The sequence below is a fragment of the Ovis canadensis genome, chromosome 14, assembly GCF_042477335.2.
Source record: "Ovis canadensis isolate MfBH-ARS-UI-01 breed Bighorn chromosome 14, ARS-UI_OviCan_v2, whole genome shotgun sequence".
Lineage (NCBI taxonomy): Eukaryota > Metazoa > Chordata > Mammalia > Artiodactyla > Bovidae > Ovis > Ovis canadensis.
In genome coordinates this window covers 17,056,090-17,072,549 of record NC_091258.1, presented here as the reverse complement: position 1 = coordinate 17,072,549, position 16,460 = coordinate 17,056,090, and the positions used below count along the sequence as shown (strand labels likewise).

Sequence of the window (16,460 nt, the reverse complement as noted above, 5' to 3'; positions counted from 1 at the left end):
ATCAATAAAATTAGAAATGAAAATGGAGAGATCACAACAGACAACACAGAAATACAAAGGATCATAAGAGACTACTATCAGCAGTTGTATGCCAATAAAATGGACAACGTGGAAGAAATGGACAAATTCTTAGAAAAGTACAATTTTCCAAAACTGAACCAGGAAGAAATAGAAAATCTTAACAGACCCATCACAAGCACGGAAATTGATACTGTAATCAGAAATCTTCCAGCAAACAAAAGCCCAGGTCCAGACGGCTTCACAGCTGAATTCTACCAAAAATTTCGAGAAGAGCTAACACCTATCCTACTCAAACTCTTCCAGAAAATTGCAGAGGAAGGTAAACTTCCAAACTCATTCTATGAGGCCACCATCACCCTAATACCAAAACCTGACAAAGATGTCACAAAAAAAGAAAACTACAGGCCAATATCTCTGATGAACATAGATGCAAAAATCCTCAACAAAATTCTAGCAATCAGAATCCAACAACACATTAAAAAGATCATACACCATGACCAAGTGGGCTTTATCCCAGGGATGCAAGGATTCTTCAATATCCGCAAATCAATCAATGTAATTCACCACATTAACAAATTGAAAAATAAAAACCATATGATTATCTCAATAGATGCAGAGAAGGCCTTTGACAAAATTCAACATCCATTTATGATAAAAACTCTCCAGAAAGCAGGAATAGAAGGAACATACCTCAACATAATAAAAGCTATCTATGACAAACCCACAGCAAACATTATCCTCAATGGTGAAAAATTGAAAGCATTTCCCCTAAAGTCAGGAACAAGACAAGGGTGTCCACTTTCACAGCTACTATTCAACATAGTTCTGGAAGTTTTGGCCACAGCAATCAGAGCAGAAAAAGAAATAAAAGGAATCCAAATTGGAAAAGAAGAAGTAAAACTCTCACTGTTTGCAGATGACATGATCCTCTACATGGAAAACCCTAAAGACTCCACCAGAAAATTACTAGAGCTCATCAATGAATATAGTAAAGTTGCAGGATATAAAATCAACACACAGAAATCCCTTGCATTCCTATACACGAATAATGAGAAAGTAGAAAAAGAAATTAAGGAAACAATTCCATTCACCATTGCAACGAAAAGAATAAAATACTTAGGAATATATCTTCCTAAAGAAACTAAAGACCTATATATGGAAAACTATAAAACACTGATGAAAGAAATCAAAGAGGACACTAATAGATGGAGAAATATACCATGTTCATGGATTGGAAGAATCAATATAGTGAAAATGAGTATACTACCCAAAGCAATTTACAAATTCAATGCAATCCCTATCAAGCTACCAGCCACATTTTTCACAGAACTAGAACAAATAATTTCAAGATTTGTATGGAAATACAAAAAACCTCGAATAGCCAAAGCAATCTTGAGAAAGAAGAATGGAACTGGAGGAATCAACTTGCCTGACTTCAGGCTCTACTACAAAGCCACAGTCATCAAGACAGTATGGTACTGGCACAAAGACAGACATATAGATCAATGGAACAAAATAGAAAGCCCAGAGATAAATCCACACACATATGGACACCTTATCTTTGACAAAGGAGGCAAGAATATACAATGGAGTAAAGACAATCTCTTTAACAAGTGGTGCTGGGAAAACTGGTCAACCACTTGTAAAAGAATGAAACTAGATCACTTTCTAACACAGCACACAAAAATAAACTCAAAATGGATTAAAGATCTAAATGTAAGATCAGAAACTATAAAACTCCTAGAGGAGAACATAGGCAAAACACTCTCAGACATAAATCACAGCAGGATCCTCTATGATCCACCTCCCAGAATTCTGGAAATAAAAGCAAAAATAAACAAATGGGATCTAATTAAAATTAAAAGCTTCTGCACAACAAAGGAAACTATAAGCAAGGTGAAAAGACAGCCTTCTGAATGGGAGAAAATAATAGCAAATGAAGCAACTGACAAACAACTAATCTCAAAAATATACAAGCAACTTCTGCAGCTCAACTCCAGAAAAATAAACGACCCAATCAAAAAATGGGCCAAAGAACTAAATAGACATTTCTCCAAAGAAGACATACGGATGGCTAACAAACACATGAAAAGATGCTCAACATCACTCATTATTAGAGAAATGCAAATCAAAACCACAATGAGGTACCACTTCACACCAGTCAGAATGGCTGCGATCCAAAAATCTGCAAGCAATAAATGCTGGAGAGGGTGTGGAGAAAAGGGAACCCTCCTACACTGTTGGTGGGAATGCAAACTAGTACAGCCACTATGGAGAACAGTGTGGAGATTCCTTAAAAAATTGCAAATAGAACTACCTTATGACCCAGCAATCCCACTTCTGGGCATACACACCGAGGAAACCAGAATTGAAAGAGACACATGTACCCCAATGTTCATCACAGCACTGTTTATAATAGCCAGGACATGGAAACAACCTAGATGTCCATCAGCAGATGAATGGATAAGAAAGCTGTGGTACATATACACAATGGAGTATTACTCAGCCGTTAAAAAGAATTCATTTGAATCAGTTCTGTTGAGATGGATGAAACTGGAGCCGATTATACAGAGTGAAGTAAGCCAGAAAGAAAAACAGCAATAGAGTATACTAACACATATATATGGAATTTAGGAAGATGGCAATGACGACCCTGTATGCAAGACAGGGAAAGAGACACAGATGTGTATAACGGACTTTTGGACTCAGAGGGAGAGGGAGAGGGTGGGATGATTTGGGAGAATGACATTCTAACATGTATACTATCATGTGAATTGAATCGCCAGTCTATGTCTGACGCAGGATGCAGCATGCTTGGGGCTGGTGCATGGGGATGACCCAGAAAGATGTTATGGGGAGGGAGGTGGGAGGGGGGTTCATGTTTGAGAATGCATGTAAGAATTAAAGATTTTAAAATTTAAAAAAGAAAAAAAAAAGAAATAAATAAATAAAATAAAATTAAAAAAAAAAAAAAAGAATTACATGCAAGTTAAAGCAATATTCATTGAGTGGCTAGTAATAGTTCTCAAGTTGGGCTGAGCAATAGAATGACCCAGTGATTGTCTTAAAACATAATTGTTTTGTCTTATAACCATCAAATCAGAATACCTGAGGGGGTGTGTCTGTTCGGTGATGTCTTCTAAACCCCGCCCCCAAGTAATTCCAGTATATTGCCAGCATTGAAAACCAATGAAAGAAGTAGGGAGAGTGCTTGCAGAGATAAAGCAAAGAAGTATTAAATACGTATAAAATGTCTAGTCTCTATCTAAAGATGATTACTTTTGTGGATTTAGGTGGTAAGGGAGATAAACTAGACCCTTGTTTGCAGAAATGATGGTTTGTCTTACACATTCAAATACAAGGAGTCAACTTTGGTTTTTAATCTTCTGTCAACCATTTAAAAGAATGAACTCTTAAAGTTTCCCAAGAAAATAATATAAGCAGAGCATTTTATGATAATCCTTAATGTCTTTACATTCTCAGTAGTTTTTAACACAAGCAAACAAAAGCTAAGAGTGTATACCTCATGTCTATAGATATTTAAAATACAGTTAGCCTCCAGCTTATAATGGTGTGATAATAGGGTTCTTCATGGGAAATCTTCCATTTTTTTCGTGAAAAAAAAAAAAAGAAGCATTATCTCCCTATCACTGGTGTGATTTCAGCTCAGAAAGTAGTGTGTGAGAGGTTAACGATGGTACCTGAGGAAGTAAAAGTGAATATGATGTAACAGGACCACGGATTTATTAAAGGGAACCACATGAAACCCTGAAGAAATACGGCTGCTGGTCTGCAAAAACTCTTGTTTTAAAATCATCAGGAACTTTGCCTTTTCTCTCACATTTTTCATTATAAGAAAGTATAGGTACAAGGATTTCCATGGGAAACCAAGTTGATGGTTTTAGGACAAGAGAGAATTTGAGTAAGCGGCATACCTAGCATATTTTATGATGCCAAAACCATGAGGAAGAGAAAAAGCTGATCACATTGCTTGTGCAGATGGCATTCAGATTCCAGTCGTGATATGTTTCATTCACACCATTTGGAAGAAAGTATGAAAAGGAAAATAGGAATCATTACATACATTTTATGTAGAGGATTGTTATAAATGAGGTGTATTCTGTATGTGTGTGCGTGCTAAGCTGCTTTAGTCGCGTCCGATTCTGTGCAACCCCATGGATTGTAGGCAGCCCGGCTCCTCTGTCCATGGGATTCTCCAGGCAAGACTCTTCTCCAGGGAATTGTCCTGATCCAGGGATCGAACCCGCTTCCCTAATTTTTTTGCACTGGCAGGCAGATTCTTTATCACTAGCGCCACCTGGGAAGCTCCTTAATATATGAATAATAACAATTACAAACATATGCTGATTTTGATCATTCAGATGGAGGATCTTTCTCTTTTATAATACAGAGTCAGCACTGGCTCTTTGTGGCATGTGTGCTCCTGTGCTTAATTAATTAGTCAGTTAATTCATTAAGGCAGCACAGGAAATCTAGGGGGAACGCTGCTTTGACCCGACCTCATTTTCCCCTATTGTTGTCCCCTAGAGTCCAAGTCCAGCGTCTTGCTCTTGAGGGACAGAATCATTTCCCCATTTCTTGAATCTAGGCTGGCTTATGATTTATGCTGGCCAATAGAAGTCAAAGGAAGTGTCTCTGTGTCAGTTCTAACCCTGGGACTTGAGAGGGTTGCCGTCTTGTATCTCTTTCAGCACGCTCCCACCCCCTTGAAAAGGATCCTGAGGGAGGCTGCTAGGGGCCAAGAGGCTGCACGGAGGAGGGGAGTCTACAGCCTGGAGCTAAGACAGCCCCAGAAGGAGGAATGTGACCCACGCCAAAGCGCCCGGGCCGGAGAGTCCCGCGGAGACCACGGAGCTGCCCAGCTGCCTGCAGACTAAGTAAGCAACAGCACTTCTTATTTTAAATCGCACAGCTCTGAGGTGGTTTGCTAGGCAGGAGCAGAAACATGGTACAGGAAGTAGTGCCTTGAGGTGGGATGTTGCCATAGCAGACATCTAAAATAAGAGGCACTGGGAAGAAGGAAGCTATTAGCCAGAGCTGACCCTCCCCCAGAAAGTGGCAGGAAACGTGGTTGGCAAACATATGGGCCCTGGTGAGAAACATTTTTATTGGATGCTGAAAAAAAAATGATGACTTGTGGTTCATCAACAGAATTGTCACTTGTGATTAGTAAAAAAAAGAGAATCAATGTACCTAATAGATTTTAGATCTCAGAGGTATTTTCCAGGTGGAAATGACAATGTCGCTTCATTTCTTTTTGCGGATTGAGATGAGGAATGACAAAGATGAGAGGAGCTGGAGATAATATTCAGCACCTCTTAGTGAAAACCAGTCATGATGATAGATTCTGATGCTGATCCATCACGGCTGACTTGCCTTGTGTGTGGGTGTGTTAGTTGCTCAGGTGTGTCTGACTCTGTGTGACCCATGGAACTCTCCAAGCAAGAATACTGAAATGGGTTGCCGTTCCCTTTTCCGGGGGATCTTCGCGAGCCAGGGATCAAACCTGGGTTTCCTGCACTGCAGGCAGATTCTTCTGCGAGGGAGGTCTAAATGATCAGATTGGATACATAGGTTTAATTCCAGCATGTTATTGTTTATTACTGCCCACTGAGAGTTTAAGAAGTCTTTCATTTTTAACTCTAATGTTTTGAAAATTATCCATAAAAACAGCCAAATTTGTTTGACATGCTTTTAAAAGTTTCATACACATCTGTTACTCTGTATGCTTTATCCTGGAAACTGATTTTAACAATTATACCAATTACTTAATCTGTTGCTTTGCTTATTTGTTTCACAAAGTTCATCACAAAGTGCTTTTCTTGTGGCTTGCTTGCTTATTTGTGTTTTGACTACATATTACCTGATTTAAATTATTTGGACATCTAAATGCATCTTCTCAAGAAATCCTTCATTCCCTTCTGTGTAAAATTATCCTAAGTCACACAAGAATTGCCCACAATATTGTTTGGTGCTAGAGGACTTTTAAAGAAAATGCAGACTCAATTTTTACTTCATGTTTAGCCAGCACTTTTGCATAAGCCAAGTTAACATCTCCCAGAGATGGGTAAGAATAACAACAGAGGCCAAGAGGAGGAAGAATGAATAATGTAAATCTTCAAAACCACCCCTTTTAAAGGGATTTTTATTATTTTCGTGTATCTATTACCTGTAGGTATTCCATCTTATACAACAGTCTATTAGAGAACTGAATTCTGTAGCATTGTGATCTCTATAATTAATAACCTGTCAAAATTGAAAAAGAAATGCATACAATAAAATATTTAAATAGATAAGCTAAGTCTTTCAAAACGTTACAAAAAATACATTTGTTTTTATTGCGCTGAGAGCAGGTTAGTGCTTCTGAGGACGAAGGACTCGTGTTTAAATGGATGAATTTCACGCTGTGTGTGCTCATCATATTGATTTAAGATCACAAACATTTCTGAATATTCTTAAAGAAAAAAAAGATTTGCCTTGATGGTTGCCATTTCAAACTTTTATTTGAAGGGATATATCTGCTGCTGCTAAGTCACTTCAGTTGTGTCCAACTCTGTGCGACCCCATAGATGGCAGCCCACCAGGCTCCCCCGTCCCTGGGATTCTCCAGGCAAGAACACTGGAGTGGGTTGCCGATTCCTTCTCCAATGCATGAAAGTGAAAAGTGAAAGTGAAGTCGCTCAGTCGTGTCCGACCCTCAGCGACCCCATGGACTGCAGCCTTCCAGGTCCTTCCATCCATGGGATTTTCCAGTCAAGAGCACTGGAGTGGGGTGCCATCGCCTTCTCCAAGGGATATATCTAAATTATGTCAAAATTCATGTTTTCCACATACAACTGTTGTTTGCTTATATAAAGTCAATAATCTTTGAACTGATATTTTACTCATGTCATAGAAGCGATAGAGAAGCCTGAAATTTTATCTGTAGGTACACATATTTTAACTGAAGCATAGTTGATTTGCAGTGTTTGGGGTGTACAGCATAATGATCCTGTTGCATATATGTATGTATAATTGTTGTTCTGTCACTCAGCCATGTCCCAACTCTTTGACCCCATGGACTACAGCACACCAGGCTTCACTGTCCTTTGCCATCTCCTAGAGTTTGCTCAAATTCATGTCCACTGAGTCAGTGAGGCCATCCAGCCATCTCATCCTCTGTCATGCCTTCTCTTCCTGCCTTCAGTCTTTCCCAGCATCAGGGTCTTTTCTAATGAATCAGCTCTTTGCATCAGATGGCCAAAGCATTGGAGCTTCAGCATCAGTCTTTACAATGGATATTCAGGATTGATTTCCTATATGATTGACTGGTTTGAGCTCCTTGCAGTTCAAGGGACTCTCAACAGTCTTCTCCAACACCACAATTCTTCGGTGCTCAGCCTTCTTCATGGTCCAACTCTCACATCCATACATGACTACTGGAAAAACCATAGCTTTGACTAGACAGACCTTTGTCAGCAAAGTAATGTCTCTGCTTTTTAATATGCCGTCCAAGTTGGTCATATCTTTTCTTCCAAGGAGCAAGCATCTTTTAATTTCATGGCTATAGCCACCATCTGCAGTGATTTTGGAGCCAAGAAAATAAAGTCTATCACTGTTTCCATTGTTTCCCGATCTATTTGCCATGAAGTGATGGGACTAGATGCCATGATCTTAGTTTTCTGAATGTTGAGTTTAAAGCTAGAGTTTTCAGTTTCTTCTTTCACTTTCATCAAGGGGCTCTTTAGTTCCTCTTCACTTTCTGCCATAAGGGTGGTGTCATCTGCATATCTGAGGTTATTGATATTTCTCCAGGCAATTTTGATTCTAGCTTGTGCTTCATCCAGTCTGGCATTTCACATGATATACTCTGCTTAAATTAAATAAGAAGGGTGACAATATACAGCCTTGACATACTCCTTTCCCAATTTGGAACCAGTCTGTTTTTCCATGTCCGGTTCTCACTGTTGCTTCTTGACCTGCATACAGGTTTTGCAGGAAGCAGATAAGGTGGTCTGGTATTCATATCTCTTTAAGAATTTTTCAGTTTGTTGTTATCCAGTCAGAAGTAGATATTTTTCTGGATGTATTTTACATATTATATATACATATTTACATATATTATATATTATATACATTATACATTTATTATATATGTAATATATAATAAATTCAGATTCAGATTTTTTTTCCACTGTGAATATTACAATATACTGAGTATGGTTCCCTGTGCTATACAACAAGTCCTTGTTGGTGGTAAATATTTCTGTACAACATTTGTTTCGGGTACTTCTAATGATCAAAAAATGCCCCATCCTCTACAATAGTAGCCTTTGCTTAGAATAGTCCCTGACACATAGGGTGTGTTCAATAAATGAATGATTAGAGAGGAACATCTGGGCTCCCATCACAGTGAAAGAAAGAAACAGGCCAAACGTGTAATAACATTAAAATCACGATGAAGCAGCAAGCAGCGTGCTTGGATTTGAGTCATGCATCCTTTACACTCCCTAATCTGAGCCTTGGTTTCCTCAATGTGTGATCAGATCAGACTTTAAAAGGTCCAGCTTCAACATGCAAATATTCTGTCATGTTTGGTATTACACACCTCCTGACATGTGCAGATGGTGACTGCAGCCATGAAATTAAAAGATGCTTACTCCTTGGAAGGAAAGTTATGACCAACCTGGACAGCATATTAAAAAGCAGAGACATTACTTTGTCAACAGAGGTCCAACTAGTCAAGGCTATGGTTTTTCCAGTGGTCATGTATGGATGTGAGAGTTGGACTATAAAGAAATCTGAGTGCCGAAGAATTGATGCTTTTGAACTGTGGTGTTGGAGAAGACTCTTGAGAGTCCCTTGCACTGCAAGGAGATCCAACCAGTCCATAAGGAGATCAGTCCTGGGTGTTCATTAGAAGGACTGATGTTGAAGCTGAAACTCCAATACTTTGGCCACCTGATGTGAAGACCTGAACTCATTGGAAGAGACCCTGATGCTGGGAAAGATTGAAGGCAGGAGGAGAAGCGGATGACACAGGATGAGATGGCTGGATGGCATCACCGACTCAATGGACATGGGTTTCGGTGGACTATGGGAGTTGGTGATGGACAGGGAGGCCTGGTGTGCTGCGGTTCATGGGGTCGCAAAGAGTCGGACATGACTGAGCGACTGAGCTGAACTGACCTGACAAATGCGATCCTTGTCAGGACTTTGTGTGTCAGACTAGCAATCTTCTTAGTTTTACTTCCTTTCTCCATTGTTTTCTTTATTAGTGTGCAGTCAGTCTTCTTTTATCTGAACAGTGTGTCCAAGCAGTAGTATTCCTGCTAACATAAACATCAGTTATTTGGTTCTGGAAGAAATCTTACAGATGATTCTTTCCTATTCACTCATTTTTACACAAGAACTGAGATCCTGACACACAACACGCATTGTTTTAAGTTTCTACATGGAATTGGTGGTAAAGCCATGATTCTTATTTGCTGACTTTTTTCTGATTTGCTGCAAAGGGATTTCTTTCTGCTCTGTTTGAGTGGCTTGAGAGAGCCGGGTTTATCATTTAGAATTTAATTTTCATCCTATTGTCTTTTCCTATCATTTGTTTTCATTTTTCACTACCTGAACAGACTTAGTATCTTTCAAGTAACAATCATCAACCCAGCAGAAAGAGTAAAACACATGGGAGTCTGTAAGATGGTTATAATTGGTGAAAGTTTATTTTCAGTAATGCAACAATCAGAGCAGATTCTCACTGATTAAAATATGAGGTTTTAGCGTCTGAACTTTAAATACCATTCATGTAATTTTGGAATGTTCTTTTTATACATGTGACTTCCTTTATTTTTATATTGATTTTTGGCCATGTTGATCTGTGTGGGCTTTTGTCTAGTTGCAATGAGCAAGGGCCACTTACTGCGGTACACGGGCTTCTCACTGCAGCGGCTTCTCTTGTTATGGAGCACAGGCTCCAGGGTGCGCGGGCTTCAGCAGTTGCTGTGCTGAGGTCTTTAGTTGTAGCTCATGGGCTCTGGTGGAGAAAGGAATGGCAGTGCACTCCAGTGTTCTTGCCTGGAGAATCTTGCCTGGAGAATCTTGCATGGACTGAGAAGCCTGGCGGGGTACAGTCCGTGGGGTCACAGAGTCGGACACGACTGAGCGACTAGCGTGCAGGCACCAGGCACGGACTCTGGAACATCAGCTCAGTAGTGTGGAGCGTGGGCTTAGTTGCTCTGTGGCACGTGGGAGCTTACCTACCTGGGGATTGAACCTTGTGTCTCCTACATTTGGTAGGTGGATTTTTTTTTTTTTTTTACCACTGAGCCACCAGGGAAACCCTGGAATGTTCTTAACATAGCCAAAATAGACTTCTCAATTTTTAATTTGCAGCATTTTACTTTTAGGGAATGGAAGAGACAAAAAATAAAATTTTCTTCTGTCTCCAACCACGTGAATCCCCCTGCATTATAGCTCTAAGTCCAGAAAATAAATCTATCCCTTTCATTAATATCACTGTCCTTAGCAGTTTTTATCCTGGGACTGGAAGTCGATGACTGTTTCAAACACTTAAAATGTTTACCAGCGGCAGCTATTTTCTGTGAATTTGCATCTCAGCACCATGGGGAATGTTTCCTTAGTCTCTCATCCTGAGCTCAAAGTGTCAAAGAAAGTGATGAGCAGCAGTTGGCAGTTGGTAGCAAACACCATTTGCCACACTTGGTGGATTCTTATGCAGTCCTCTCTCTGACGGCAAGTGGGGATGTGCACAGATCTTGGGGCCAGAAACAGTAACTCAAGGAGAATACCTACCCAGAACCCTTCAACATCTGGGAATCATTTAAAAATCCCTCTCACCAGCTAGAAGGAATACTTTTGGCACTAGAAACAGTTCATTCTAAGAGATGACTGAAGTATTAGGGATTTTACTCTTGACCATAAGTTAGGCTTAAAATAACCTCTGTGCTTTCTTCTTCTTCTTCTTCAGTGTTATTTGGCTGAACCAGGTCTTAGTTGAGGCATGCGAACTCTTAGCTGCAGCATGTGGGATCTAGTTCCCTGAACAGGGATGGAACCCAGATCCCCTGCATTGGGAGTCTTAGCCACTGGACCACCACGAAAACCGCTGTGTTTTATTCTTAGATGAAGCATACGTCCTACGTTTCTGTTAAACATCAGTCTGATAATAAGCTGTATGTTGTTTAACAAAGCAGCTGATTAATTTGATTAAAAGTGGATTAGCCTCACTGTTGTCATGTGACATAAAACGCAGGGGTGATGATGAGGTCGTAAATGTTTCACTTTGGTTATAACTGCAAAGGCTCTATATTTCATGGTCACAGGAAATCTTTGTCACCCATTTTTCGTCATTTCCCCCCTGTAGTTTTAGCTCACACCATTCTTGCTGTTCTCTGAACTCGCGTAGCAGTTACACTCAGTACTTCAACTCTTAATCATGAGCTGTGTTGCTTTTGCAGAACAGAATGCGCTTGAAAGTATCCTGCTAATCCACTCATCTAACCTCCTTATCTAACAGAAAAAGGCCCCAAAATCATGATTTTTACAATATCTGTATTATGTATCCAATGTAGAGCAAACTTGAAACTGGGCTTGAAACTTCTTCATGCCTAACCCAGGAATTTGCCGTCTTTAAATGTGTTACTTGTGCATCTTCCCAACCAGATTGGGAGGCCCCTGGAAGAAAGCTGCACGTAAAGCGGTGCATAATGAATGCCTCAGTCTGGTTCTCGTATGCCCTCGGGTACATTAGAACTGGAAACAACATCTGGAAAAGGCCACGTCAGTAAATTTTATACTTGTCATAAAATCCTGTTGCAACAGACTGCTTTTTAAAAAATATTTAAAACATCTAGAAAGTGCAGTTGCTTCTTGGAAGTTTTAACATGGGTCATTGCACAGATTCTAAAATTTATATCCAAATATAAAGTAGTAATTTGATAAAGAGAGATTATTTGGATTATCCTGCTTTCCTAGATTATCATGAGAAACCTCTTCTCTGTTCACTTAAAATTTTATAGGGAAAATTATTTCTTCTAGGCATCCACATTTCTGAAGGATTCAGGGATCTTTGAGTAAATGCTAATTACAGGATCAGGGCAGAAAAAGAACTCAATCTTTATTGAGTTATAGTTAGTGCCCCAGAGTTATTGGCTATCTTTAGTGCCCCAGAGTAAGGAAGTGCTAAAAACAAATAAACCAACAAACAAAGACTATGTTGAGAGAGTGTCAGAGGAACACAGGATCCAAGTGAAAGAGTCCCTACTGGCTAAAGATGGAGTGATTTGAATAACAAAATAAAGTAGGATTGGATTATAACACAAAGCATAAAATAAATATGCATGAGCCCATGTTTATATTAGCAAATAATTGAGTACATAAATGAATGGAGGAGGAACGCATCTGCCCAGCAGAAGAATTCCAAATATTTTATGTAATAGATACTCTGCCCCCAAGGAAGTGAAGCATACATCTCCCTGCCTGAGTGTGAGTTATACACAGTAACTTCCTTCCAAAGGGCACAGAGTGGGGAAAAAGGAGAGTAAGTAACTTTATGGTGGAGAAACCCAATAAGACCTCAGCCCAGTGATCAGGGTAACATCAACAGTGATGAATCACAGTCATTTATGTGCTAAAATGATACCTTACCCCTTTGGTCTTCCTGCCAAAATGTGTAACCCTATGCTAATTGTGAGAAAATTTCAGAAACTTCCCAACAGAGGAACATTTTACGAAATCCCTGACCACTACTCAAAACTGTCAGAGAGAGAGAGAAGCCACTCATGTCTGACTCTTTGCGACCCCATGGACTGTAGCTCACCAGGCTCCTCCATCCGTGTGATTTTTCAGGCAAGAGTACTGGAGTGGGTTGCCATTTCCTTCTCCAGGGGATCTTCCCAGCCTAGGAATTGAACCCAGGTATATTGCAGGCAGATTCTGGTATGTACTTTGATATTAAGTAATTTATCAATATCAGTTCAACAAAGTTAACAAAGGTGCCATGCAAAGGTAGTATGTTATCAGGGAACTGGATGTAGGTTTATGGGAACATTCTATAGCATGTTCATGATTTTTCTGTAAATCCAAAACGTTTTCTAAAATAAAAAGTTGACCTAAATAAATTGGCAAAATATTGGAACATGCATGCTACAAAATTAAATACATGAATTGCTACTAAGCCACGTGAAAAGATGCTCAGCCTCATTAGGCATCAGGGATATGCACGTTAATCCCACAACGGAATACCATTGCACCTGACATCACCAAGGCATGCTGAGTGATTGTTGCAACTGGAATGCCTTCAGATTCTTGGTCAGGATACAAACTTATAAAACCATTTAGGAAAACATTTCAAGGGTTTCTTAAAAATTTAAACATATACTTTTCCTTTGTCCCAGAAATTAAACTCCTAGATATTTACCCAAAAGAAATAAAAACATGTCAACACAAAGACATGCACTAAGTATTCATAGCAGCTTTATTTATGAGATCCCAATCCAGTAAATTAGTAAGAAGTTTCTTGTAACAAACTGTGTTCAATAAAGAAATGATGACTACACGTTATTCTGGTAATTTTGCTATATGTATTATCACCAGAATATCAAGGTGTTATATAAGGACAAAGATGGTAACCCCATGTTTCATGTTAGCCTAATAATCACTTATTCATATCTGTTCGAGGGTAACCAATCTGTCTTTAAACAATTTCCCCTTATAGATTTCCACTCCAATTCTAATTAGCTAGTCAGGCTCAAAACCAGTGAGATGACGTTCTCCCCATCACCAAAATGTTCCTTTTCAGTGTGCTTTTAAGCTCTAGGTAGTTCAAGCCAGACCTACTTCAAAGAAGGTTACCTGTGACTTTTCTTTTCCTGTGGGACATTTGGCTGACTCTCTAAATCAAGGGAGCCTTTGCACTAATGAAAAATGGTTAGGTGCCTGGTTGTGAGTCATTTGTTCGCCCCTGAATTAGATCGTGTTGTTTTTTGTTTCTTCAGTATTATACTCTGAAAAGTGAAAGTGAAAGTTGTTCAGTCGTGTCCGACTTTGTGTGACTCCATGAACTACACAGTCCATGGAATTCTCCAGGCCAGAATACTGGTGTGGGTAGCCTTTTCCTTTTCCAGGGGATCTTCCCAACCCAGGGATCAAACCCAGGTCTCCCGCAATGAAGGCATATTTTTTACCAGCTGAGCCACAAAGGAAGCCCATTGTACTCTGAACCAAAATGCAAAATTAACGTACTGCATTTAGTTTTCTAATAATGATATAATATTTACAATTCTGGTTGTGCCTATAAAGTAGCAGCCATTTCTACATAAAGTGAAAAATATACATAACTATGCTGATATTTTGGTTTTTATTAAATCAGAGCATCTAAAGTAATGGTTAAATATTTAATAATTGAAGCCCAAATTGTTGCCTTCAAGACATGTTTCATAATGTTTGAGTAAGACAGAATTACTTCAAATCCACTAACTACTACTTTTTAATCACATATTCTGTTGAGTTTGTCTCATAAATTTTAAAAACATTCAGGTACCATATACTAAAATTAAATGGGGGGGGGCATCTCTATGTATTTCTACCAATACTAATATTTTGCCTCTGATTTAAAAATCTTGTTATAGGCAATGAAGATAATCCATAAGACCTCGCTCCTTATAGAGAATTGCTCTAAAAGATGCATTACTTTATTATTTAGGTATTGTTTATTGCATATTTCCAAACTTTAAATTGTATGGAGCCAAGAATTACTTGAAAAATATTCTCAAAGTTCAAACTCTCCACCTCGTCCTGCAAACAGCATGAGTAACTCACTCCTCAGCAGCAAAGAAAAAGTAAGTCATGGTGACACAGTAAGGTTGCTTGCTAGGACAGTTCTGGACTCTGCCTGCGTTAAGACACACAGTCACACATATGTGTGCATGTGTTCAGTTGTGTCTACCTCTTTGCGACCCCATAGGGTCTCACAGAATTGGGTGTAACTGAAGCGACTTAGCAAGCACACACAGATTGTACCCTGCCAGGCTCCTCCGTCCATGGGATTATCTCGGCGAGAATCTAGAGCAGGCCACCATTTCCTCCTCCAGGGGGTCTTCCCAGCACAGGGATGGCACCAAAGTCTCTTGCGTCTCCTGCATTGGCAGGAGGATTCTTCACCAGTCACACAAATGAGGATAATCTTAAAAGGAGCTGTGTTCTTGCCAAGGTGTTTTTCATAATTTGAAGGGAAGAGTTTCGCTTAGGAACAAATAATACAGTCTTTAAATATCAGTGTCAAAGCAAGAGAAAAGTGTGTGAGTCCAGACTCAATAATTTTCACCTTCCTTTCCCTCCCAAATCAGGGACTAACAGGGTCCATTTCCCTGCTTCTGAGCAAACGCATTCATCTGGGATGTATTTTTTTAATACTTATTATTTGTTTGGCTGCACTGGGTCTTAGTGGCAGTATGCAGGGTCTTTAGTTGCATCATGCAGACTTGTGGCTACCGCATGAGGGATCCAGTTCCCTGACCAGGGGTTCACGGCCCCAGCTTTGGTCATGGAGTCTTAGCCACTGGGCCTCCAGGGAGGTCCTGGTGGTATTTTTGATGTCTCCCTGCATTGTCAGTTTAATAAGTCACTCAGCCATGCTAGTTTCAACCTCCAAATACCTACAGAAAACTAAGCAGAGATGGCTAGATTGGAATCAGTCTCCTGGATCATATTGTCACCTTCTTGTTCCTTGATTACCACCAGAGTCCCTGGAATCCCTGCACTGGAGGCATGATCGGCTTCTTACCTCGAAAACCTGACCACCCGCTTAAAACTGCACTTACTGCTCAACTGCCCAAAGATAATACTTTCTATCAAGGTCTCTACACACTTGCATGATTTGCCCATGATTTCATTCTTACTCTGTCTCTTCCTTTTCTGTGATCAGCTGATACACTGGGCTCCTCTTGTTTACATGCTCGTAAATCCTGCCGCATGGCCCCTGCACAAAGCTAATCCTCAGCCTGAAATGTTCCTGTCACTCAAAGCACCTTTCACATGCCTACGTCTGTACGGATGTCAGTTTTTCTGAGAAGTGACTCATGTTCCCTAGAGTGGACAAGAAACCCTGTTCACACACCCTTTCTTTACAGCATCAGTGCATTTTTTTTTAATTTTACTCTTTGTGTTTAATAATGTGCCAAACACATGGACATTTGGTTCAACATCTTATTCTGAACCCTAAATAGAGTTAAGCAAATATTTTCTGATGAATGAACAAATACTGATAACTCCCCTTGTTTGTTCCTGGCAGTGATCTGGCTCCTGCAGAAATAATAGCAAATTCCTTGGGGACGAATTGTTAATAGATAATAAACACATGTCAGGAAGTGTGTAGAAGCACTATGTCGTTAGTTCTATGGGGAAGGGAAAGACCTGTTAAA

At 39.7% G+C, this 16,460-nt stretch overlaps 1 long non-coding RNA gene across 1 annotated transcript in view; it reads left to right on the top strand.

The window, feature by feature from the left end:
* LOC138418367 (uncharacterized) overlaps positions 1 to 16,460 on the top strand; it is a 501,494-nt gene that overhangs the window by 414,883 nt on the left and 70,151 nt on the right. The window contains exon 3 of the long non-coding RNA XR_011248521.1: positions 4,734 to 4,919. This is a non-coding gene — a long non-coding RNA (uncharacterized lncRNA). The remainder of the gene's footprint in view (positions 1 to 4,733; positions 4,920 to 16,460) is intronic.